Raw genomic sequence first — 27,918 nt, 5'->3', positions numbered from 1 at the left:
CTTGGCAGCAAACAACCTGATGGCCGGCGTCCGTTTTTTCAAATGGTCTCCATTTTTACATTTGAGAGTGTCGTGATTCGATGTCTTTTGTTTTGTTTTTGTTCAGCAGTGCGATCTGTATTATATTTCCATCGTGCTCGAAACGTAATAGAAAAGTGATGCGGAACCACAGCGGGGGGGGGGGGGGGGGGCAAAGGAAATTAAGTGACTCGCAGAAGAAGAAAAAAAAAAACCCTCAACCTTTTGCACTTTTCCTCCATGTTTCAGCTTTTCGTGATCATGCTTCGCAGAACGCCCTGCAGACATGCGAGCCCGCGCTGTTCCCGGGCCGGGCCGCCACCTTCTGCGCACACGGACAAAAACAGCTTGAGATGGGGAGTCCACATGGATAAACATTTACCGTGGTAGGTGTTGCTTCGGGCTAGTGCATGCTGTCGGGTGGGGGCGAGGGCGTGGGGGTTGGGGGGGGGGGGCGCTTGAGTGTGTATGCAACGGTGCTGCGGCGATAACATTTCCATCAAGGTGGATTAACCTTTTTTTTTTTTTACTTCAGGATGGAAGGTGAACAAGAGAGACTTGTCTTCATCAACCTCATTAAGCGGCTTTTGGGATGAACTACAACCGAGATCTCTCAGGTACAACCGCGGTGACCTCACAGATGTTCTTCGGGATTAATGAACAAAGAGTCCGAAAGATGTGCAATATTTCTCCCGAGGAAAGAATCTTGAAAGTGAATTTGGAGATTGTTTTTTCGAAAGAGATTCGATGTGTTGGAAGATAATTGCTGAAAAGACTCGCATACACTGAGAATATCTCACTTGTGGCTACAGAGCACATGTGTGATCCTCAAGGAACATGCTTGGGCCCACTGATGTTGCAGTAACCTCCTTTATAATATTTCACACTTTTTGGCTGTGGCTAAAATGATGCAGAGCGACACACTTTGGCTCCAGCATGAGCCCCCCCCCACTATAAACACTTGAGTGCCTCCATCGACTACGTTTACCATGCAGTCAATGACCCTTTTAAAACCCGAATATTGGCAGAATCCAAATTTTTAAACTGCCGTTTTCAGGAGACAAGGCAAGAGCACAAAAAGCCTCAAAGAAATGCTTTATTATACTCGTCTGGGGGACTTTTAAAAAGTATTTGTCCTTAAATTGAGCTCTGTCGGAAAGCACGCATTCGTAATGGTCTATGCGAAGTAAAAGATGTGTCACTAAATATGAGAGAGACGGCGCACGCAGCCAAGAATCATCTTCTGAAAGAAATTTCTCTCAGAACGCGTCAATTCAAATCCATCCATCCATCCATTTTCCGATCTGCTTACCCTCACAAGTTTCCCGGGGGTGCAGGAGCTTATCCCAGCCAGCTTTGGGCAGTAGGCGGGGCACACCCTGAACCGGTTGCCAGCCAATCGCAGGGCACACACAGACAAACAACCATCCACGCTTACACTCACACGTAGGGACAATTTGGAGTGTCCAATCAGCCTGCCATGCGTGCTTTGGGAATGTGGGAGGAAACCGGAGTACCCGGAGAAAACCCACGTGGGCATGGGGAGAACATGCAAACTCCACACAGGGGGGCCAGAGCTGGAATTGAACCCGGTACCTCTGCACTGTGAGGTCGATGCGCAAACCACTGCCCCCACGGGGCCGCCCAATCTAAATCGAGTTGTTTTTAATTTTTTTCTTTGACTTTTTGACGATGCCCTTGCTGGGATCTTCAGTATGACTTACGAGGTGACCGGTGTTGAAGCGCGCTGGCGGTCCGTGTGACCTGGCCATACCACTGGGCAAAAGGCAGCGCCTCGGCGGAGGAGGACAATGCATTCAGTCGGCGGGTATAAATTTGGCACAAGGTTAGGCCGAGGCATGAGATGCATATTGTTTGTGTTCATTTGAATAAGGACAAATGTCAGATTTCCATGGCTGCGGGCAGCCTGCATGTTAGATGATCAACTCTTTTGGGCCCCTGGACGTGGGGTCATCAGTAGCGCTTCCAGGTCACTGTCGCTGCATGCCGCTTTGGGGCCATAATTGACCTTTTGACAGAGCGCAAAGAGACAGCCTTTCTCCCAGGGCAGGAGTAATCACTTTGGATTTACTGGTGGCCGTGCGCATCTCAGCTAATTAAAATATTTTCATTAAAAAAAAAAAAAAATTGTGATTTTAAGGTTTTTATTTTTCAAAGCAAAAAATTTCCAACGCAAACGGTTTTAGAATATGTACATTTTCCCGCCCTAAAGGGCACTATGCAGTAAGTTTAATTTTAAATATTCAGTTAATGTCTTTATTATGTGTGAACAAATGAGTCAGTATTTCTCAGGGCGTGCTGTAAACATGCCATCGTTCGCCATTGTCCCTGTGTGTGTGTGCGCGCGGTTGTGGTTGTGTGTGGCGGCAGATAAAGGTTGAGCACAGCCCCGTATCCCACAAGCCCTTAAGCTCCCCGAAGGCTCCTTTGGGGTGCAGGATCTCCAAAGAAGCGTGCGTTCACCCTTCACTGTGCTCGTTATTCCTTCCAACATTGCACCTAAGGCCACGTCTCCCTCTTCATAGCCCTGAACGTTAGCTTTCATTCACACCATGTCCTCTCTTTACATGGAACGTCTTCTCTTCTCCCTCCGCTTTTTTCTAATGGGCTTAAATAATTTTATTCAAAACACAGTTTTTTTTCTGTTGCCGAAATATGAATTGCATTTGGATATCTGTGCTAGAAAGTGCTCTTAAAGTAGGCTACAAATGAGGGTTTGAACGTGCTGGCTGTGGGGTTGGGTTTTAAACATGTAATGTTTAATCCTCTTTGTTTGATGTGTAGTTTGACACTAAACGTCAGCCTTTTTTTTTGAAGAACCGTTGAGTTCAGTGCCACTATATGGCGCCTCAAACTGAAAGTGAAAAAAAAAGGCCAAACGGTGAGCAGCTCAAAAAAAACTCCTACTGGCAACCTGGTGCCAATGAACTATGTTGACATAAGAGGAGGAGCTTCATTCAGTCAGCCCGGAACGCTATTTAATCAGAAAGTTGAGCTTTGCTCCCACCTTGTGGTAGCTGAAAGCAATTTATAAATGGGGGCAGATTCTTAACCGTGACAGAGTTGGAAAATAATTTTGAAAAAGAACAAAATTCAGTCCAAACAAAGGCTTAATGCAAAGATAGTGGGCATTACATTCGTTACATATAATTTTATTTAATTTTTCGCTATTTGTTTTTAACGACTTGTTGGTTCATGACAGGCGACCGTGTAAAAATAGTTTCCATTCCTGACAACTAACAAAATTATGTTGATTTATCGGTGTATTTTTATTTTTGAGTGACCATCCATACCGAGCAGTATTGTCCTTGTTGTCATGACATTGCAGGTGCACTTAATGCTCTTACATTTATCGTAAAATCCATTCCTGGAGTGCGTGTGTATAGAAAACCGCTTACAGCATTTTGAATGGGATCTTGAAAATATTTAGAAAAGGGGAGGAAAAAACAAAGCCCCCGCTGTAGCAATGCCAAGGGCCAAGCCTTGGAGTCGGGAGTATTACATTATTAATTAAAAATACAAGTCGCCTTGTTGCCCATGGGTGTACAATGTAACACACTTGATTGAATCAGCTCGTGGCAGCCTGCTGCACGGCTCTTTTGTGCTGGAAGGGGTGAGAGGAATTCGAGGGTGCATTACTCCATACACACACACACACACACACACAACACGTTTGGAGGAATGGTCCAGAGCGCTCATTGAAAGCTATGTGCAGGAATGTGTGCCGAATTGAAAGTGCACTGCAGTCGGCGGATTAATGAGACGCTGTCTTTTGATTCACTTCGGTGGACAAGTTTGTTTAGTGTATTATTTAATTTAGGATTTATGAATTAATTTTAACTTAAAAAGATGGGTCACTCACTCTTCATCCACACTATATTGCCTGTAGTCTCCCATTCCCAACACCGCCCACAATGGAGTGGAGACAAACTGCAGCGTTCCCTCTTCATCCTCATTAAGGCTCGGTTCACAGAAGTGTGAATATGTAATCTTTTAATAGCTACCCTGACGGAAGGGGAAAAAGAAGTTAGTCGCAGTTCTTTTAGTGTAGAGGTGGGAGTGGTAATGGCGTCTAATGAGGGTTGGTAGTGGGCGTGTGTGTGGGAGGGGGGTGTTCGGCCATCACAGGGGATTCAGGTAAATAAAAGAAGAGAAAATACTCCTTCCTCTCTCTCCTCCCCTCGCCTCTTGATTCCTCATGACCTCCAGTCGAGCTCTGTTAGATGTAGTCCAGGTCATGGGATACATGTGAAAGCTGGAAATATCAAATCCAGCCCAAGGCTTTTTACATTTCCTGCCCTGCTGCAGGTAATCGCAGTGGGTTGGTGAGGGAGATCGGTCCAGGCCTTCTCCTCCCCACCCTTGTTAAGGGTTAATTACGTCTTAATATAGTCCGGCGACTCGTATCCTCAACTGTGATCACGTTTTTTGTTCATTAAAAAAATAGTTTGGCGGAAGGATTGCGTCATCTTTTCCGTTAGGCGCGGACCTGGATCCATGATGGGGAACAAAGAGTTCGCCCGGCGCGGCGGGCCGATTGCGCGCGACCGCATCTGGTTGTGCGTCACGTGCGGCAGCGCGAGGTTGTCAAGTGTATCGAGAGGCACAGCCGAGTGAGTCCGATAGTCTGCGCTCTATTGATAACTCCGCCTGTTTTAAAATCCTGGCACGACAATGCAACTCCAGCCTCACGTGCTCCACTGAGCAACAATACCGCTCACTGGCAGCGTCGGTGTAACGATGACAGACAACAATACGGGTGCGCTTTGCTCATCGGCTCCTCATTTCTGGCGCCTTTTGATAAGAATTTTTATTTTATTCTTTTTTTTTTTTAGTTTATGACAGATTCATACCCGGCCGGTGTGGCGGAATAATTATTTTCAAGCTTTGGTGTTGTTTGGATGAAGCAAAACACTTAGTCAAGGAAGATTTGTCGTTTTAAAAGGAAGATACAGTCATCATGTTCCAGGCCACCCACACAATGAGAGAATTCCATCATAGACAAATACCCTTTTTAAATATTATATAAGCGTGCTCTTTGTAGCATTTTCAGCACTTAATTAAAAAAAATTAAATGCATAATAAAAACACATTTTAACACAGATTTGAGAGAACAAGCGCGATAGACAATAGAAATATGTTAGTTTTAGAGCACTTTCAAAACAACAATAGCTGGTTAAGGACAAATACAAGTCACAAACACTGTATTATACATCTGTGTTTACAGGAGACAAAGCCCCCCTTCCCACCCACCCCCAAAGTAACATAATTAATGTAACATCTCACAATATTCATCTATAATAATTCCCAAAGTCTGTGCGTGGATAAAGCAGAATTACATGCTTTCTGTTTTGTATTTCTTTCGCATGTATAACTCAATGCCATCTAGTGGTTGACATTGGAATTACACTCGGTAGAAACACGAGTAAATGCAGTTAACCGTCCCCAAAAATCGGCAAATTAGTGGGACGGCGACCCTGGAAATAGTTGCTTCGTGAGTGAGTTAAGATGGTAGACTTTCCTAATGAAAAGTTATGTGGCTTGGTTAAATACCCAACATGGAATTATCTTGGCTTCGTTGTTTTAAATTTTCTAGTAAACTTTCAATGGTCATGGTAAGAAATACCTAAAAGCAAGCACATTGATCTTTCCTGAAGAATTGTTCACTCTCCGCTGCTTGTTAGGACATTTGCTGCTATCATGTAGCATGCTAGTGCAAGTTTTACAGTTAGCTTCAGGTACAACGAGCAAAACAGCCATGTTGGAGTCGTTTTAAAAAAGGAGAGTTAACCAAAAAATATATAGAAATAAATCACTCTTGTCTTCACACACACACACACACACACACACACGTCTTCGCGCTGTAGCGGTCTTCATTTGTTTCATGTCGCTCTGCGTTTACAGCGCCGGTAGTGCGGGCCAGTAGCTGGGAGATATGGTGGAGTGTAACCGGTGTTGATGTGGATGGCCCCTGGTCAGAGGCCAGGCCCTGGCTGTTAAAACGCAGCCTCTTTTGTGCGTCAGAGCCAGCACTGCCAGTCCTATTCCGCCCCTGTCGCTAGCGGTGGGGAGGCATTTACCCGCCGCATGCATTCATTCATTGCGCTGGCATTGCTCGATGCTGGGCTAAATGGCATTGTTACAACGTGCCTCTGAGAAGTGTTGACAGGCCCATATGCTAATTTTAATTAATAGAGGGGGGGGCGTTTTTCTTTCTTTTTTTTTTTTTTTTTTATTCACCTCAGCCCGGCTGCGGAATTTAATCCGCACCTAGACTGGCAAATATAATTGCGGCAAACTCAAATGAGCTCATTAGGAAACGTATTGAATTTACACATTATTTCCAGTAGTTAGGCTGAGTTATTTTCCCTAAGGAGTCAATTACGTACTCATTTGTGACTCAGGTGAATGGCTTTCTGGTGTCCTCCTCAACTGCAAAAAAAAAAAAAAAAAAAAAATCATACTTGCTGAATAATTTGCAAGACAGCTGCTGTACACGAATATCTATTGACGTTCATTTGCGCGAGGATTCCACGATGGGGGAAACGCGCAGGCAAGATAACGAGCCCCTTTTTGTTCGTTTATTCACTTCATTTGATTAACTCTTAACATGTTATTCGCTTCTGAATCATTCCGGCGTGTGCTCCCATGTCTTTGGCGAGATTCGCTTCGGTTTTTGCTCCCTGCAGTCTTGTTTGCCGTTCAGACGGCACATTTTATGAGCAAACGCAGAGTCGAGTAACAAAGTGCGAGTGCGAGTTTAAACACAAGAGAAAAGAAGATCTGGTGCGTCAGGGTTCATTATCAGACAACCTGTCTGCACGTCCGCAAGTCGAAACTTACCTCGGCCACAATTTTGGGGGGGATTCTTGGACAGCGCGGGAACATTCAGCCTGCGATTAGGCTCTGAGTTGTTCAAAAGGAATTTGGTATTGCTGAGATTGGGACGGAATAACACATCCAAAGATTAGTATGAAGTAATAGTATGTAGTATGATGTGTGAAAGTGTATTTTCGGATTTGGACCGAAATACTTTTATCACGAAAACAACAAGGCCGAAACGAGATCTTGTGATGACACAAGCAACAATGGTGACCGACGCATACGTGATAAAATAACGGAGGCATGTTTCGGGGTTAGCCTCGATGATGCGGTTCAATAATGCGTAAATAGCTCGGAACTACCGAGAACTTCGAAGTCTTAGGACTTAGGATGGCATGCTTATTATTTATCGTAATCGATTGTTGGAATACGGCAAACGACTGGGCTTGCTAAAACTAATATCGCGAATGGTGAGTGATATTTTTAATAATTTATCTTCATAATGCCGGTCTTTCAAAATATGAATCGCATGAAAACGGTCACAAAAAAGTTTGGGTAGCACGGTCTGGATTAGAACACAAAAAAACCAAATGTGCATTGTTGGAATGTAAATGCTAAGTAAATTCATTCATTCATTCATTCATTCATCTTCCTAACCGCTTGATCCTCACTAGGGTCGCGGGGGGTGCTGGAGCCTATCCCAGCTGTCTCCGGGCAGTAGGCGGGGGACACCCTGAATCGGTTGCCAGCTAATCGCAGGGCACACAAGAGACGAACAACCATCCACGCTCACACTCACACCTAGGGACAATTTAGAGTGTTCAATCAGCCTGCCACGCATGTCTTTGGAATGTGGGAGGCAACCGGAGCACCCGGAGAAAACCCACGCAGGCCCGGGGAGAACATGCAAACTCCACACAGGGAGGCCGGAGCTGGAATCGAACCCGGTACCTCTGCACTGTGAAGCCGACGTGCTAACCACTGGACTACCGGGCCGCCCTGCTAAGTAAATATTTTCATAATTTTGGATGTGATTTGTTCTCTGAAGCATTAATATGGTTTCATCACAGTGTCTTGATTTTAGTGGGGTTAATAGTGCAATATAAAAATGCTAAATATGAAATGAGCATGGAAACGTAGTATATTATGAATATATGGGTGTACGACAGGATCTGACAGGGCCACCACAAGTTGACGGTTGTGAGGGTTGGCTGCCGTTATATTTTTCTGGTTGACATGCGTCTGGTATATTGCCCGGCAAATGACATTTTGCTGCCCATTTCAATCCTTTGCTGTGGATGAACACCCCCCCTCCCCCTCATGTCGATGCCCAGGGCCGCTGCCCCCGTCAGCCACCCCCCCCCCCCTGCCCCTCCACCATTTGCACGCCACTGCGTTCTATATCCGCCGCTTAAAGGGTTGTAACACCGTCACTAGCGATGCTATTCGTTAGCTTGACTGCACCTTTTTGCATTTCTTGTTAGCATCAAGCTAACTGGCAGGAAACCGAGTGAAGCTTCGCTTTTGAACAAGTGGTCACCATGCTAAATTGCGGCTTTTTGTGAAGTGAGCTGAGTTGACCGACTACACACTATTACGGCGCTCGCTTCTTTGAAAAAAAAAAAACTTCAGTTGGATCGGTTGTATTGAGAAACACCAGAGCTCAATTTGAGTCCAACATGGTGCTGAACTTTTCCCACGCTCTTCCTTGTTGTTCTGCTGCGGTGTTGGTGCACTATCAGGGTTACTGCCTGTCCTCTCCTTACAGAGTTGCCAAAAGGGGGGTGCGAGGGGGGGTGGGACTAGGCCTCGTGTGGCACCGGCCCTCCAAGCTTCAGCCCAAACACATCTCAGCTGTAAATACCACCAACAGCTGGTGGCGCACAAGGTAGTCGTGCTTCACAAATGACTGGCCTTCTTGAGGGGGCAGAGGCAAGAAGCGTCACTCGTTTCTTTGCCAACCAAGTGCCCGTAAAGTGAAACTTGTTCAAGCAATAAATAAGCACATCAGAGCATCTCTTCGTTGCTAAGTAGGCCGGCAATGATGCCCTGCTTAAAAAAGAATGGAGAGGTGAATTTTGTTTTTGGTTTTTTTTTGGGAGAGGGGGGGCTGATCCCCACCCATCCATCGCGGCTAGCTCACCGCTTTCGTAGATGCCGCAGTCTATTTCTCGTGATAGGAAGTACGAAAGTCACCTTTGAGCCCCGCAGCCCGACTAGTGCTCCCGGTATCACGCATAATGACATTCAGCTTGGCCCAGATCACATTTAGGATAGCTGATTTGATGCCAGCAAGGAAGACTGCCACCTAAAAGAATAAGCACCCCCCAACCCTCTCCTCCTCCCGTTCTTCAGTTTAAACACAATCCATTTTCCAGTGTAAATCACTTGTCAGTCTATTGCAAATGTAACTGCTCTGATGTGAGGGAGGGAGGTGGAGACCGAGAGACTAAAGATTATCTTTTGGGGCCATTCCGCCGACACTGTTGCGTGACGGAGACTGACAGCTCTTTCAGATGACTGACAGGTGTCCTTTGAAATGCCGCTGAAGCAGCTTCTGTTCAGACTGTTGAAATGCATATTTGGAGCTCTTATCATAAAGGCACGGATGGCCCAGATAGGTGCCGTTAACATTGCAAATGGCTCCGGAATTATTCATTGTCAGCGCTGTGGGAAAGAATTGGTGGAAAGAGGGGTTGGGGGTATGGAGGGTGGAGGGGGGGTTGCGGATAGGTAGCAGCGGCGGAGGGCGAAGTTTGATTATTCCGCTCACACAATGGCCAGGGTGCTTAATGATTCCTCTCCACCTTGGCAGCGGCATGTGCTGACTTCAGGCGCTAGCGACGGGGTGACACAGGTCCGGCCAAGTGTTAGAGCAAGATCATACGTCCGGGCCCCATTTTAATTTCTAATACATTAATCTTTTCCTCGCAGATCCTCCATGAATATTCCAGGGCTCCTTGTTTGTCGGCGAGCCTGTCTCGTTTTCATCCATTCAGGTGGTTTCATTCACTGTGAAAGCCAGCTAAATGGAGCCGATCAGTCAATGACAACCGGGATACAATAGAGCCCGGTTACATGTCCCTTTCCTCCTTTCTGCCTTCTGATAGACAACCCTGACACCTGCTCCCCGGGGAGAGCCTCCGCCAAGCCGCCGCACTGTTCCTTTACTTTATCAGCCCATAAAGGATTGTCACAGGTGACTCCATCAGCGGAGGAATGGAGCCGCCCCCTTTGACCCGCTCCCGCACGCGGTGTTGGGTGGAGGCGCCTCGAACCGCGCGCGTCGTACTGCCAGTCGGATTAAGGGTTGCTTAAACGCTGTCAGACGAGCCGCCTCGGCACGTGGCGCTTTCTAAAAGGAAAAAAAAAAATGTTAAGCCCTTGTTGGCTGCCATTAATTAGCATTGTCTTAAGTTCATTAGACCACCGCTCGGGCTCTTACTAATGAGGTGACGTCGGCTAACCTACATCCACCGAAGCTTTGTCGAGACTGACCTGACAACGACTCCTCACTTCTTTCTCCGGCGTAATGACATGCACGGGAGAGAGGAGCTCTGACTGACGTGTGCTTTAATGGTCTCATTTCCGCTTGTAATGATCAGGAGTGGACGAGACCAGCAGCAACTGGAATTTGGCCGAATAAAATGTAGATCTGCACCAAGGCTGAAAACCCCAAAATGTTTTGACAGATAACATTCAAGAAGCTGGGAGGGAGGGAGGTGATAAACAATCAGAAAGACAAATACAGTGAAACTCCTCTACAACGAAATCATGTTTGCAGCAAGAAATTTTTCACAACAGGGGGGTTTTTCACTGTAGCAAATTTGATCTCAGATGCAAACACACACACACACACACAAACGTATGTGTTAATGCATGAAGATGTGTTCACACTAGGGGGTATTTTTGCCCATGTAGGTATCATTGTAGAGGAGTTTCACTGTACAGTGGTACTTTGGAGCGCCCAGACTTGCAAAAAACATTTATTTGTTTATTTATTTCTGTAAAGACTTCTTAATTTTTATTGATTTGAGCTTCAAGCACTGGAGTCCCCGTTGAAGTCGTCTTTTTGGAATCGAGTTACGGGTCGGTCACTTCCAAAGCGAATTGTAATTAGAAGCCAACACGCGTCGTGTTCTTAAGTTGGGAATGTTAGCAAGTAGTTTTCAAATTATTGACGACTTTTCCCTCATTTGTACTTTTTCACACCACGTAAGGACAGATTGATGCTAATAAGCAAGCAACCCCCCCCCAAAAAAAAACAAAAAACTCAAAACCGTAAATTACTCATCAAACATCTTCCAACTCCACTTTTCATGCGTAATCAAAAAATATTCTCCAAGTCCACTTTACCTCCCGCCAACTTAATCAAATCTTGTGAATTAATCAATATCATGTTTTGTTGGTGTTTTTTTTTCATCCCACTGCATTAGAAAGTAAAAACACCCCTGATTTTGAACAAACGCATGAATGCTGTATGAAGCATTTATTTACCTGCCACTGTGCTAACTTCTCCAGCGCGGATCGAGAGGCGCTGGCATTGAGGCGGGACATTAATTCACTGTGTCAACCTGTCCCCATGGAATATTTATGATGCTAAATAGATTTAATTAGACCATGCAGCTCTGATGGAAGAGAAAAAGCACTGTCAATTGGGGAGAGAGAGACAGACAGAGAGAGAGAGAGAGAACAAAAAGATGTTAGGCTGTAAACGCGTCTTTATTTTCAATGATGGGATATCTGAACTGTTTCAAAGCGAAATGTTCATTCCGTCACCTTGAGAGGTTTGGACCGATGCTTACGACGAGGCGTAGAATGATCACAGGCAACACCTTGGCCTCCACGTAGGATTTCTTTATTTTTAATCGCCTTACATTGAGATGCACAGAGCACAAAATACATTATTACCTGAAATGGTGTGTGGAGGGGGCGGCATTTTGCGTCGGATTTAACAAATATGACCATAATCACCCGTTAATTTTGCCTTCACAGAGAAAATGGTTGCTTACAGTACCTGGGCGCTTTAATGAATTTGACTTTTATCACCCACACTCCTTGATTTGATATCATCACTATTAATTCAGCCTCCTCACAGCCAGAGGCGAGAAAAAAAAAACAACAACCCACAAGCCCTTTCATCTTAGCTAAGCAAAACTCAAAATGAAACTCTATTCGTCTTTATGCACTGCCCTGCTGTAGATTTCACGCAGAAGGACAGCTTCTGATGCATCCGATGACAGCCCAGAGTAAAGTGAGACATCATGTCTGCCTGTGATAAATAAAAAAAAAAAAAAAAAAACACGGGCACAGTAAATAATAGCCACTTCTCGTCTTGACATCTGTCATCCAGTTGGAAATGGATGGGGAAATGACCAGCACTCTATCGGCCCGGCTCCGGCTGTTTCTCTGAATGATGCAAAATAGGCGATAATATCAGTGCCATGCTGAATGGCATTACTCCAAATCTAATGTCATTAAAAGGCTGGGTATTAGCCGCGCTGTCTGGAGATGGCGGTGTGGGGTGGGGGGGTGGGGGTCCTCCTCGCCGCTTGACTGACACGCAGATTAAGTGCAGTGACAGGGAGCACAATAAAGTCATCAGAGAATGTGACATGTCAGTCAGCGAGGGCGTTGACGGGATGAATTGTCACTCTCGCTGTCACAGCCCATCCTCTGCCTTATCCGTGATGTCCCGTACGCCACCGTGGGAAAATGGGCGGCGGCGCTCGGGCAATATTTATTCAGGTAGAGGACATCCACTCGAGCCTCCCTCTCACGACATGTTTGTAAATCTACTGACAAGAAGAAGAAGAAGTAGAAGAAGGGCCGATGATAGCTGCTCAGCGTGAGTGGGTCACGACAAATAAGGCCATTGTTACTTGGGGGGGTGAGGGGGGGTGCATGGCCGAGCCTCCAAAATGGAACGTCCCAAAATTCAACCGTTTTCTGGGAAAAATGGCCTTTGGGCCTCAAACTAAATGTGGAGGTCAAGCCACGTTTACATCAGCGGTTCGACACCAAGTACCACCCTGGCGGGGGTGGGGGGGAGATAAATACTGCCACCATCGCCATATCCAACATTATAGTAACGCCGTCGGCTTTGCGATTTCTTCGAAAACTACGGTTTTATTCCCAAAAAGTATTTATTGAGATTTCAATAACAAATGGTGAAATATCAAAATTCAACTTAAATACAACTAAACTGAATGCGGAAAAAAAACACGGTGTTATATTTCAAATGTTACTATACATCTACATATATACTGTACTGTACTGGATTGAAACCAAATAAACAGGCTGGATACGTAGTGATGACACGCTTCATTCCAATATGTGTGATTGTATGAGTTAAATTTAGAATGTGTCATTTGTCTTTGTTTATCGTGTCATTTAGAGATTCTTGAGCTCTCTCTCGTACCACTGGTGGTATTTGTACCACGCTGAAAGTCCACCGCATTACCTCGCGAGAATTAGCCTGACCTCCAAGTACAATATGAGTGAGACTAATGAATTCATCACTTCCAGACAGATTAATTTGACCAAGGCAATTCACATTCAGTTGTACACCACAAAATAGTTTATTTTTTTTTAAATATAAAACTATTGCTTTACAAAAGCCCTTCCAAAACTCCCCCGAGTTTTTTTTTTTTTAGCAGCGTTAATTTTTGTGTTTCAGTGGTTAACTTCTCTTTACACTTGACAGTTAATCACGTTATCCGTCAAGCCATGAAATGTTGGACGATGGTGACAGTTTGAGCCTGTGCTGAAAGAATTCACATGAGAGGTCCGATGGGGGAAATGTGGTTTGAAAATTCGAGCAACTTTGGAAGTCGACCAACATCATGCATAAACGATCGAATTTGACTTTGGAGGTTGTAACGCCGGTACTCATTAATCTCTGTTGAAAGGGTTTGCTGTACCGCCCGTGTGCTCCAAAGGACACATTTTATAATATATATTTTTGAAACAGTCTCACAGCTCTGAGGTACTCACTGTTTACACTTTCAAGACTCCAAAGTTGTATATTCAAATTATGTAATAATGACTCCATTCTTGACCGTCTAGAAACCAACATATGTATTCATTTATCTAATCGGACCATATTTACGCATCTAATAAAAGAACATGAAGGTGAGGAAACGTACTTCTGAATCTGCACTTTGGCCAAAAGATGGCAATGTTGCAGTACTGAATCTCCAATCGGTTTTCTGCTGGTTGCACACTCGCGCTCACACTCACACGACCCTTGAGCAGCTTTCTTCTTTCCATATCCCCTCAAATGAGTGCTTCCTCATCTGGCTACTGAAGATTTACCACCTTCTAAGTGTTATTATTATTTTTAATTTGATTTTATTTTTTTTAAACCAACACGGCATGTTTAAACCTGAATGAGTTGTTTTTATGAAACTTCAAGCGTTGCTTTTATTTCCCTTCCGAATGTCGTCAGTTGCCCATTTTCCATTATTTAGTCTTTTTTTTTTGGGGGGGGGCCACAAGACACTGACCAGTTTTCGTGATAATGTAAATATCGTTAACAACTCCAGACGCTCGCCCTTGTGAACCAGACCCCGTAACATGTTTATTTATACATTCCATAATTGGCTTTAGCAAGCTAATTATTCGAACTTTTAAAGATAGTCCCAATTTTTTTTTTTTTTTAATCGTACTGATTAAACTGGGGCGGCCCGGTAGTCCAGTGGTTAGCACGTGGGCTTCGCAGTGCAGAGGTACCGGGTTCGATTCCAGCTCCGGCCTCCCTGTGTGGAGTTTGCATGTTCTCCCCGGGCCTGCGTGGGTTTTCTCCGGGTGCTCCGGTTTCCTCCCACGTTCCAAAAACATGCGTGGCAGGCTGATTGAACACTCTAAATTGTCCCTAGGTTTGAATATGGGCGTGGATGGTTGTTCGTTTCTGTGTGCCTTGCGATTGGCTGGCAACCGATTCAGGGTGTCCCCCGCCTACTGCCCGGAGACAGCTGGGATAGGCTCCAGCACCCCCCGCGACCCTAGTGAGGATCAAGCGGTTAGGAAGATGAATGAATGAATGAATGAATGAATGATTAAACTGCCTGCTAAATTGCCAACAAATTTATTTCCTTCACGGGTTCTACCATCATCAAATTTCAACTCTTGTTTAATTTCAGCAGTTCGGTAATTGACGAGAAAGTGCTAGAAAGGACATCTTGAGTGGCGATGCTTCCGGTTTGGAAGTAGCAGGAAGAGGGGAAAAGCCTTCCCGCGCATGTACGGCCACTTTGCTGGTCTTTATTATTGGCTTATTGCCTTTAAGCTGTCACCACTCCGAGCATTTGGGACTCTCAGGGGGATTGTCTTGTGGGATTCCACAGATCCGGGCTGGCTGGGACCCACTCGGCTCGGTTGCAAAATGCGAGTGTGTCATGTCGCACGCAGTGTGCGCCCGTCGTGCTGACTTCTTGCACACGTGACATTCAAAAGACTCACCGGAGGTGTTACTGCGGCTGCTCTTTAGGCTTTTGTTGAAGCGCGTTTCGGACGATTTGCTTATTTCCCGATTTATTTATTTACGTCAGGACTATCTTTGCCGTAAGAGGCGCACGGAAGAATATGTCGTGCATGTTTCAATGCATAAGGTCAGTACATAAAAGGAACAAAAGAGCAGTCAAGTCGGAGCCCGGTTGCTCTTGTGCCTCGGGCTACAATTTCTTTTTTTTTTTTTTTTTTTTGTGGTCATTGCATTGAAGTGAATGCGCGTGTAAGGCTCAAATAGAGTATAAAGCATCAATACTGTATTTGCACCTGTGCCATTTCATGTCGAGCGCACAAATATTTTTGAAGGAATCACGAGACGCTCCAGAAAAAGCAAGCGTGTGTAAACGAGGGAATGAGTATTTCTCCCCCCCCCCCCACAACCCCGCTGCCTAATTCCCACCATTGCCTCCACCTCTCCTTGACTATGCCAGTCACATTTTCTAATTAGCTTTCCCCGTGGAGGAAGAAGATGGATTATATTTTAATATCTGGGGCCTAAAATTAGTTTATATTCTAGCAAGTTAGCACTTCTTAGAAGTTGATTTACTCTTGAAGCCGTAGAAGCCGCCAGCTCGCAATTAATCATTTTCCCTCGGTTGTGTTAGCAAGGGTGGTGGTGTGGGTGTCGGGGTGGGGGTTTGGGGGGGGGGGTCTGCTTGTCACCGCCTGGATCACAATAGGTAAACACCTAATTTACACTATTTAGAAATCCCCTCTCTAGAATAGTACAAGTGGTGACAGCGGCTCCCTCGATTGTTCCGTGGCAAGCGCCGTTATTAATTACAGAGCACTTTTTAACAAAGCGACATTGTCTGACTAATCATTGACACGGAATGATTAAAGATGCACTTTGCCTTTTTTGAATGACTTACTTTTCCTTTTTTTTTTTTTTTCCCCTTCTTCTTCCGCGCTCATTCATGAGCTAGATGTCAGATTTGCGCCCCCGCGCCCTCCCCTCCCCGGTCACCAATTTGGCTGGCCACGATCCGCTTTTCCAGCAACCTGAAATGCCTTCACAGGCTCATCCGTCAAGGCGCAAGGGGTTGAGGAAGCGCGCCGGCACGCTAGGATTCAGTGATGAAATTCTTTTGAACAAAACTTTTTTTTTTTTAAACTTTATCGATGCTGACACAAATATCGGGTCCTTTGAAATAACGAATTTCTCATAGTCGTCCAATCAGCTTTTATTAACTCATTCATTACAAGCCAATTCTGGACCAAGTCTGAAAAGACGTCTAAAAACGTCTTTGGGAGTGAATGCCAGCAGGAGACAGAAAGTTATGTGCTAACACTGACTGCTAACTGTTTAGTTGTTCTAGTAAGCTTTCCCTGACTTATTATTATTATTATTATTATTATTTTTTTTTCAGTAGAGAACAAAAGATGAGTTACAATCTCCGCCAGGGCCTTGAGTACAAGAAGTATTTTCGACTCTATTCTTACTCCTTCGGCGAGGTCATGATGTTATCATCCGCCTCATGCAACTGCCCCCCCCCCCCCACTCCCACCCCCCAACCACAGACGCATTGCACTGGTCTTACCATAGTGTGATCAAACAATATGGCAAAGAAAGGAGCATGGATTTTTTTCTTGTATTCCCCCGAAAACCAAAGATGAAATGGTTCTAATTCACGTTTTAGGGTTCAGGTTAGGGCTTGCGCGAAGGCCTCGATTTTTCAACGCCGTCCTTTAGGCGATATGAATCTGTGGAAAAAGTTTCAATGCCGCAGAGGAAAAAGCAATCTCACTTTGAGAGAAATGCGCTTGACACCGGGTGACGTATTTTAATGCCGCTCCTCGTCGAGCGTCGTACCCCCCCCCCCCCCCCCCCTGCCTCCGCCGCCCGGCGCGAGGTGCCGGGCCTCCTAAGCCCAGATGCGACGGGCTTTGGAGTGCGCCGGTTCCTCCGACTCGTGGTAGAGCGTCGCCGGGAGGCTCATCGGTTCTCCTCGCTTCCCAGGGAGATGAGCAGCGTAGGCCAATTTCATATGCGGGGGCTCGGCCCCTGGGTCTGAGTGGAGGTGGGCTGGGTCCGCCCGGTATCCCGGCTTCATTAATCAAGCCGCCAAGGCTTACCGGCAAACCCCCTCTCCGCCCTCTCGTCGACAACCCCTCGGATTACACAGAGCCGGCGAAATGTCAGCCCAAATCTGAGTCTTGATGCAGATAATCATTTCAATAATATTTCTCCATTTGCGCCCCCCATCCTCGTCCACCCCCCCCCCCCCCCCCCCCCCGATACCCGGGGAATAAAGCTTCTCCGCTGTCAGGTAGCAGAAGACTACAGTTGGTGGGACTACTTGACTCGGTGCCAGATGGCTTAGCCATGCTTGCAGCATATGTTCAACAAGCAGTCCTTTGCCAAGCGCGCATTAGGTTTTCATTAATTTCAGGCGGGCGGGAATGTGGAGGTATATATTTACCCGATCCCCACGATCATCCCCCCCTCCCCATCCGCGCTACAGAATAATTTGCATCATGAAAAGTGAGCATTTAAACATCATCCAACCATCCATCCATCCATCTTCTACCGCTTATCCGGGGCCGGGTCGCGGGGGCAACAGCTTTAGCAGGGAAGCCCAGACTTCCCTCTCCCTAGCTACTTCTTCCAGCTCTCCCCGGGGGATCCCGAGGCGTTCCCAGGCCAGCTGGGTGACGTAGTCTCTCCAGCGTGTCCTGGGTCTTCCTCGGGGTCTCCTCCCGGTGGGACATGCCCGGAACACCTCACCAGGGAGGCGCTCAGGAGGCATCCGAATCAGATGCCCAAGCCACCTCATCTGGCTCCTCTCGATGTGGAGGAGAAGCGGCTCGACTCTGAGCCGCTCATCCAACCTTTTTTTAAATTTTTTTTTATTTTTTTGCAATGAGTCGGTGGCAAAGGCGATTCCGACAATGGATGCCGAGACGCAAATGACCATTTAGCCCGATGAATATGCTGGGGGTGCGAGACAAAAAGAAACAGTGCTGCATGGGAGGGCAAATTTATTCATTACCACTAAGTTGAACTTCCCATTAACAGCCCGGCGCTCTGCAATCCAGGGAGTTCTCTCTTCTCAGTGACTTATGGTAGTGCCAGGGGGGGCTGAGGGGGGGGGGGCGCAGTGGTGGCGGCGGCGTGCTGAAAATGTCAATAGAAATAGTAAGTGTGAGAGGCAAGGCTTGCCTAATTAGTGCCCATTTAGATTTTATGACGGCTCTGAGATCTGCTCTTCCTGACAGAGAGCACTACGGTTGCATATTGTCCTAGCCTGAGGGAACCATCGGAAAATCCAGATTTATTGGACCTATCATACCAGCATATTTCATTTGCCATTATGAGATGCCATCTTGCAATGATGCCGGATTATTTATTACAGATTAAATCCCGGGGATCTGCCTGGTTGAGGAACATTTCAGAGTACCATTCCTCTTATTAACTTCTTCATTATCTGCCCCTCTGTGATCTAAATGCTCCCTTCGTTCTCACCTGCACGAATAAATATGTTACTGATTGGAGCGGGCCTAACCACCCCCGCCCCCCCCCCCGCTCCCCCCCCTTTTTTTGTCTCCTGACGTTAGTCCTGCGATGCAACGCGGCTCTTTTTTTTTTTTTTCTGCGCTCGGTCTAGTTTAATTTCACAGCCGTACTCGAGATCATAAGTTTCATAATTGCGGATTTTTATGTGGCAGAAAATCACATCAGAAGTTGAGAATGAGAATTGTGCCGTCCTCCAGATGCTTGACAGGGTTTTATATATTTTATATACGGCCGAGTGTTTATTTACCGTGTCCCCTTAAACCCCAGGTTGTTGGCATTTATCCTGTTTACACATCAATATTAAATCTCCACAAAAGCCTTGAGAGTTGCATTTAAGTCATTGTGCGCGTTGGTATGAAAATGTGCTCCATACTGTGAGAGGAGCTCGTGTGGGAATAGTCCGGGCCCTGGACTCCCATTACCCAGCATAAAAGTGTCAGCCACTTTAATTACATTCATGCCTTCCCCAGTCCGTTTTACTGCAGCCGCAATCGGATTTCATGCACAGATCTCCTTCCTTTTGTCTCGGCCATTGTGACCTCCGCCGGTGCTGAGATAAGGACTTCACTTTTTTCGCCCCACCCCCCCCACAACAACTTGAGATAGTTTTTCCAGACAGCGGTCGCCTTGAGATGCAAGTGACCCGACTTGCGAGTTTTTCCTAGTCGCCAGCCGTCGTTTGGACATTTTTTTTGTTGTTTCTTAGACTGGAAAGCAAAAATGAACCAAACTCGCTTCACACGACAAGCAACAGTTTGACGCTAACAAAAAATAGCATTTGGATAGTCGTGTCATAACCCTTGAAGTCAATCGTCCCAAACAACTGTTCCACTAGTCCACAGCATGATGGCAGTCTACACAGATTTAAAAAAAAGACAAAAGCTTTCAATAGCCGCGCAAATACATCCCGACTGGGATTGTATGTCAGCACCATTTTTGTCCGGCTAGGAAATTTCTGTCCTACCAAAAAACAATCTCATTGGAGATGATTGCTTGAAGCAACTGAGGTTGGAACACAACAGTGGAACAATATTTGCAGATCGATAACGCTCGAAGGTATATATTCTTTATCCTCTGCAAAGAACGGCCAATATTACTGATGTACTGAGGACAGTCCCCTTGTACTGTACATCCGTCTTTATTGTACTGCCCCCAAGTGGCCACTGGGCTTACACCAGAAGAAGCAGTCCAATGTCCATTGAATTGAAGCAACAAAAAAAGTGTCTGCTGCGTTTCGAGACATTTATTAAATTATGTCATGGCTATATGCTTTTGTAAAGTTTGCTATTTTAGAGTGCCGTTAAGACTGTTATTTGGATATTTCTCAAACTGGCCATGGATAGTCTGGTGGTCCATTTTTTTCAGTGGGACTCACTTTTTTTTACTGAATTTGTCTGAATATGCAGGGCGGCATCAGAAGAAAAATAGAACTCGGAGAAAAGGGAGGGGCGGAGGGTGAGGTTCCACCGGTCAGACTGTTAGTGAGCGCCGAAGAGGCAGTGTCACTTACTGTTTCACGGGGAAGCTTCCTGACCTTCTAGGAGGCAAAGCAAGATCCCCCTCTTGTTTATACTCCGCCATGGATCAGTGCGTGGAATATGTCTACATCCTCTCAGCCAATTTCACACAAAGGAGGCGCAGTGTGGGCGGCGGACACAAGCCGTTTCCCCCGGACGGCGAGGCCCATCCCTCACTCGTGTCCTCTGTCTGCAGAGTCAGACAGACGGAGACAGTCTAATGCTCCACTGGGCCACACAACTACTACACGCCTTTCCTGTGGACCCGCGTGCTGAGAGCGCACTCCGATTTAGCCCGGATCAAAGATTGATCAGTTTATCAAGACCTCGCCTCCTGTTCTTTTCCTTTATTTTATTTATTTTTTTGCTTGTTTACATCTCAGTAGCTTGTGTTTAAAAATCAATCTGTGTTCTCGTGAGAATTTAGTAAGCATCTGTGCGAAAAGTGAAGCTAAAACCTGAGTCGTATAATCCCATAGAGGGGTGGGGGGTAACTTGACTTTCGAGCACTCCGACTTGAGAGTATCGCTCAAGATTTGCTATATTAGCTCCTACGAAAGTAACGACACAGTGCCGCCTATGATAACTAAAATTCTCGTTAGCATGTGTTTGTTTTCCGCGCGTGATGAGATTGAATCATTTGGCCATTAAGATACACCTTGTATTGCTTCCTTTGGTCCTTGCGGCTGTTCGGTGGTCCCGCTGCGGCTGGTGTGAATTTATTAAAGCTAGCAGCGATATGGCTAGCCAAAGCTAGCAAAAAGAGGCTAACGCCAGATTCATGTCCTTTTATCCAGTTCAGCGTGCGGCGGTTGTGTTTGTTTCTTGCGTCCGGTTTCATCCAGGTTGTTTCGGTGATAAAAGTCTTCAGTCCACGGCCAATTATGCACTTGCGGGCCACTTTTGGCGACTTGGTCATGGTACACACATTAGCATTTTTCATTGTTTTTAATAATTTTTGTATCTGGAACGTGCCGATAGTTTCCAAATCGGACTGAAGGGGCGAGCGTTGTATGATTGCGGCCTTAACACACCTCAGACCAAAATTTGATCTAATAGGACAATTTTAAGACATAAGGTTGTCGAGTGTATGATGTCCTTGGTCGGAAGGGGCAAAAACAGCCCGATTGTCTGTACTCGCCGGGCCTTCGAGAAATCGATTAGATGCCACATTTCTGTGTCTTGAAATTCAGTTGTGAAACTGTTTTGGTGGGGTTTAAAATGTTTTTTTATGTGACTATCGTTGATAACTTCTTCAGTGGGGTAAAAAGTAAACCCCAATTTTCATAAGAATGGGCTCAAACGCATCATGCATCTTTCACTGCTCACCGGTGGAACTCCAAAGGGATCTCATTGAGCTCAAAATCCATATCCTGGAATAACACCGAATGAGTCTTTTGGTGTCGATTTATCGGCCAAATAAGTGGACGCAAAGCACTCCGGTGACTCATCAGCAGAGCCGTTAATTACGGCTAATGATTTGAATTTGGTGCGCGGGTTTGCTATAAAACGATATTTATGGCGCACATTAAGGTCACATATTTTTTTTAATTTTTTTTTCAAAAGTAAAGTCATCCGAGTGAAAAACCAAAACTGTTAAAAAAACGGCAAACAACGGTGGAACGGGCTAATTGGAAAATGAGATATTTATACGGCGGTCCGGTCTCCTTTTGCATTAACAATCAAAAAGGCAATCAAAGCTTCACCGAGTGTTCCCACTTGAGCGGCACATTGCTCTTGGATCAAGCGTCTTCACTTCATGCCCAATTGATCTAATTACATAAAGAGAATTATCGCTCTCTGTCTCTCTGATATAGTGCTCGCCGCCGCATCCGACTGTTCACTTAATTAAGTCCTCATTCTCGCCGCGGTGAGGCCATCCAATATTCTGTCTGACGTTCCACAACCCTCCTTGGCGCTTTGTCTGTCTTTTTTTTTTTTTCTTCCTTATTCTTCTTATTATTTTTATCTCGCAAGATGAACGCAACTCCAACCACTGTCTTCTAGTCCTCGGTGTTGCTCGCCTTGTAATCAGCGACCCCCCTGTTACTCAATTATGGGATGTGAATTTGGGCTCTTGGGTGACCTTCTCGTAGTGATCCTTCTGCTGAACCTTCAATCAAGGGTGTACTGCCTTCCCCACTTCTGCTTTGTGTCTTTGCTTTATTTTTTTTTTTCATTTGTGGGATCTTTATGAGGAGGGAAATGAAAGGAAAGCGGGTCACTCGTGTTGTGTTCTCACCTCTAGCCACTTCAGAGGCTCTGAACAGGGGTGCGGTGTTTACTTTGATTCGACGTCGGGGAAACCGTTCGGTTCAGGGGTCAGAGGGCAGGACGCATCGCTCTGTTGTGGGCGGGTAATCATATCTAGCTTTGTGCTCCTTGTACCCCGACACTGAGGGGTGGCAGCTTAAAGGCTGACTGGAGCCTTGTTCCAACTTCGGATCCTACTTTTGATATCCCCGCGGTGTATGATCCCGAAGGAGCCCGCTCGGCTCGGTCGCGGCGTAGAACTCATCTTTGAAGCTTGATTCGTTGCATGGTTTTAAGATGACACTTGCAGGTTGGCGAAAGGTGCCGCAAAGACGACGTCTATTTACAGATGATCTGTCGGAGACTAGCCTCATATCTCTGCATACATTACCACGAGCTGGGGTTTAAAGAGCGATTGCTCGGGACAAAGAAGTTAAAGAGCCAATTACATAATGAAATGGGCCATCAATTCTGTTCCCGGCCCTCTTCCCCCCCGCCTCTTTAAACAGAGATGGCCCAGATACCCCTGGTTTAGCTGACCCGGTAGGAGTACAACTGTTAGCATGAAATTCTCCTTTATCAACGAGCACAAGGAAGCGCCGCGGCTCTGTCCGGCTTCCTATCGCTAGCCTGTAATTGGGTTATTAATTACACCTCCTTTCCGAGCTGCTTCAGCCATTGTGTATGCAGCGTTTCCGTGGCGACGCAAGCCCATTGATAAGTTTGTGTCGGTATCAAGAACAGAGCTGTATTCAAATGACCCCCCACCCCAAACATAGCCGTTTCTTTATATGGTGTTCCCTTCAGAAAGCCTGTTAGCTTAACGCTAACATCCATTCATCCATTTTCTAACGCGGTTATCCTCACAAGGGGCGCGGGTGTGCTTGGGGCCCATCCCAGCTGTGTTCAGGCAGTCGGTGGGGTCCACCCTCAACTGGTTGCCGGCCAATCGCAGGGCTCATTGCTAACACACAATGCGAAACCCCATTGGCAGGCATACCTACACTAGCATTGCTGTTGCTGCAATTACAAAGCTAACTTTTAACCAGTAGCAACACATTCAGAGTACACATATTCTTTATCCTCTGCAACGAACCACAATTCTCATTGCAATTTACTGATGATCTGAGACGTCTCCGTGTTTGCTTCAACCCGTCTTGAATTATGTCAATTTTCCATGATTTTATAAAGTCTGATGTAAAGAAGAGCCACAGCCACAGACGCACTTTTCAGCCGTTCATTGAACATCAGGACGATAGTCAAGCGCACAGACGCAGAAGCTTGGCCACACCTCTTAACCACTGGCCCTCGATTTGAAAAACACTGTAGTAGGTTTGCAACTTGGGGAAAAAGTGTTCTCACATTAATGGCGTTCGTGTGTCCTTCTACACTATGCAGAGAGTCAAAGAGTCACATAGTCGGTGGTTCTTATCGGGGCCCCAACCAGGACCCGCACCTTCTGTCACAGCCTCCAGCCCTGGGCCCGACGGCAACCTGCTGCCAGGCCTATGAGCATTGCCAGTTGTAGTTTTTAATTGGCCATCTGGGGAAAGCGGGATCTAGTGGCTGGATATTAATCAGTAAATTAACCCAGCCATAATACAGCTCCCTCCCAGCGGAGGCTCGGCAGCTGTGGGCCGAGAAGGCGAGCGTGGCATCGTGGCGGGGAGATGAACCGTGCGCTGAAGAGGCTGAAAAAGCCAAAGTCTCCCGAATGGACTGGCGGGTGATTGAACATTTCCCTCCGTGGCCTTTTTTTTTTCTTTTTTTTTTTTTGGCGCCACGCTCAGCTGTGTGCGGCGCAGATGACCCCCAATTTGTCTGACAATCACATGGAGGATTATCTCCAGCATGTCAGTGCAGATGTCACAGGTTCCCCACGTTTGCAGTCGAGACTTTGCTTTTCCTCTCCAAACTGGCAAATGTACTAAAATTGTCAATGATTGGAGGAAGAGTGCTCCAGCAAAAGTTCATGGGGAGGTTACTTCATCGGGGTCTTTCTACGCTGAGAACTGCAATGCGCGTGTGTGACCGACCGCAATTGCTGGCGGTCCCCAGAGTTAGCCAATTAAAAGACTAATGAATATATAACCGACTATTAGTAGAATAAAACTACATCATCATAATGGCCTGTGTTTACAATGTCGTATAAGAACAGGAAGTGAATCTGGAAGGGCCAGAACAGAAAAACTTTTCTTTTTTTTAAATCTCTTGTAACAGGGGCAATGCAACGATGATCATTTCTTTAATCTATGTTTTTTGCGGCCGCTGCGTTCAGTCAAATCTTCGGCAGATCAAGGTAATTTATCACACTGATGGAAAAACATGCAGTAAATGTGACATTGTCATGAAGTCTTGCTCATTCATTTGCAACATTGCCCAGATTGGCTCACAAGTCTCGCTTGGGATGAGAGCGTTGAATTGTTCAAAAACTGCTCAGCAATGGAAGAAAATGCTGGGCATTGGCCACTTTATTATTATTTTTTTTTTGGCCCAAATTTTGATTCTTTGTTTTTATACAATTCGGTGCTACGCAAAAATGTGGGACCAGGACAGATTAATAACATTTAATATCATTCATTCATTCATCCATCTTCCGAGACGCTTGATCCTCACTAGGGTCGCGGGGGGTGCCGGAGCCTATCCCAGCCGTCTTCGGGCAGTAGGCTGGTGACACCCTGAATCGGTTGCCAGCCAATCGCAGGGCACACACAAACGAACAACCGTTCGCATTCACACTCACACCTAGGGACAATTTAGAGTGTTCAATCAGCCTGCCACGCATGTTTTTGGAATGCGGGAGGAAACCGGAGCACCCGGAGAAAACCCACGCAGGCCCGGGGAGAACATGAAAACTCCACACAGGGAGGCCGGAGCTGGAATCGAACCCGGTACCTCTGCACTGTGAAGCCGACGTGCTAACCACTGGACTACCGGGCCGCCCAGGACAGATTAATAACATTTAATATCATTCATTCATTCATCCATCTTCCGAGACGCTTGATCCTCACCAGGGTCGCGGGGGGTGCTGGAGCCTATCCCAGCCGTCTTCGGGCAGTAGGCGGGGGACACCCTGAATCGGTTGCCAGCCAATCGCAGGGCACACCGAGACGAACAACCATTTGCACTCACACCTAGGGACAATTTAGAGTGTTCAATCAGCCTGCCATGCATGTTTTTGGAATGTGGGAGGAAACCGGAGCACCCGGAGAAAACCCATGCAGGCCCGGGGAGGACATGCAAACTCCACACAGGGAGGCCGGAGCTGGAATCGAACCCGGTACCTCTGCACTGTGAAGCCCACGTGCTAACCACTGGACTACCGGTGGGGCAAAATGTATGTATGAGCTTGGTCCCGGAACTAATTAAAGTCAAAGTAGCACTGGATCGAGTTGAAAACAGAAAATGGAGACCCAAAAAGGAAAACGGCAGAGTTGCGGATGTCATAATACATCACAGGGAAGCAATGTCAACCACTGACCCGCTCTCCCACTTACGTATTCATGCATAGCAAACACAAAGACTCCAAACGCATGCAGCTTGTGTCGCGTGACCCCGGCGGCGGGCTTTTATGGTGTGATGTCATCACGCCCCATTGTCATAAATGAACCTCCTCACTTCCCTTCTCGCCCGTCGATAAATTTCCGAGGGGGCCTCGCTCGTACGTCTCTCTCTCTCTCTCCTCTACTGTGCTTTTGACGGAGGTGGAATCATTGTCATGCAAAGAGTTGAATGTTTCCTTTTCTAATTTTAAGGGTCAACAGCATTTTAATACCATTTTAACACACGCGCGCGCGCTGTTTTTTTATGATGCATGTACAAGCTGCTTTTGATAGCTTAACCAGCCAAGCATGGTTAAAGAGAGCGAACCGCTGCAGCTGCTTCCAGGGCCCACTTAATTTAGTCCCCTGACCCCGGTTCACCTGAGCCTGCATGGAAATCATAATGCAATTCAAGTGTGAAGAAAAATGATGTACTGTGTATTTACCCCAAATATTTATGCAGGGGCCTCCTAGCGGTCACGCTCGCTCCTAATACCGGGAAAGCGACGCCTTGTAAGATCGGCTCTCTCCGCCACGTTGCCGCGGGCCATTGTTTCCCCCGCATTATCATTTTCATTGGATTCCATAGCAGGCGGTGTTTCCGGTGTTTACAATGCCTGCCGCGTGCAATGTCGACAGGCTTTACGGAGGCATTTTGGATCATGAAAGATTTCCGCTGCAAACGTTCACTTTATTGACCGCGGCAGTGAATTATTTCATCGGAAACATGCATGCGCAATGTTTATTGAGCACCCTGTTGGAAAATAATGCTCCACCTGCAGCGAAAAAAAAAAAAAAAAAAAGATACCTTTGGACATAAATGTGTGCGATCTGGAAGTGATTTTTATCCCCTTCTCCTTTTTATATTCTTCTGTCCTCTCAAGGTTGCAGTTCACTGAAGCTGACAGCTGCTGCGGGGTTCAACAATGCGGCCATTGTTTAACATCGCTGCTATCCGCTGACCTGATGATGCCACGCACTACCTGAGGGATGAAAAGCTAAGTCAAGAGACACGCTTTGATCGCAGAGGAAACTCGCGCTTAACACTAGCAAATTAGATTTTTTTTTTTTTAGTCCGGCGCTCTCATTCTGCACAAGTTTGGCCCGAGGTATTAGCGTCCTAACGAGTATTTTGGGGGAGCGACCCTTCCAAATTGAACAAGCAAATACGACACATTGACCAATGTAAGCTTTACGCCACAACTGCCCTCAATTAACAGCATTGGTAAGAATCCAAATCCGTTTTTTGCGGGGGGCCGGGGGGGCTTCTGTAATGCTGACTGTCGAAGGCCCTTGCGCTCGGGGGCTCTTCATTCAAAAACATGATGGCGGCAGCAAAATGACACATTTTATCTGCGAATTTCAAGAAAGAAAATTTGATCGAGTGACTTGAGACATAAATGCTTTTGAGACTTTTTAGCATTTTAGGCCAAAAAGTTGAGAGCAAAGGACGGTATAGAATAAACTGGCATACTAAAGAATTGTTGTTGTGTGTGTGTGTGTGTGGGGTGGGGGCTGTGGGTTCATGCAAAATGTACAGTTTATCAGCATTTGTTGAAGATTTCGGGGGGGGGGGGGTTTGCAAAAAAAAAAATGCTCAATGCAAATTGCCACTGTGTAGTTTTTAGTTGTCACGTCACCAGCGACCACAAAAGCACTTCTTGCACTTAAGTAAATTTCCCCAGTGTGGGACGAATAAAGGATATCTTATCTTATC

General features: G+C 46.2%; 1 long non-coding RNA gene across 1 annotated transcript; it reads left to right on the top strand.

Annotated features, from left to right (window-relative positions):
- Positions 1–40: 40 nt before the first annotated feature.
- On the top strand, positions 41–27,675 carry LOC127611917 (uncharacterized). The gene is made up of 3 exons (XR_007965503.1): positions 41–404; positions 554–635; positions 27,086–27,675. It is a non-coding gene; the product is annotated as an uncharacterized LOC127611917 (long non-coding RNA).
- The last annotated feature ends 243 nt before the right edge of the window (positions 27,676–27,918 follow it).

Source organism: Hippocampus zosterae, chromosome 12 (assembly GCF_025434085.1).
Source record: "Hippocampus zosterae strain Florida chromosome 12, ASM2543408v3, whole genome shotgun sequence".
NCBI lineage: Eukaryota > Metazoa > Chordata > Actinopteri > Syngnathiformes > Syngnathidae > Hippocampus > Hippocampus zosterae.
The sequence above is the reverse complement of the archived record's forward strand: the minus strand, read 5'-3'. Positions and strand labels throughout refer to the sequence as shown.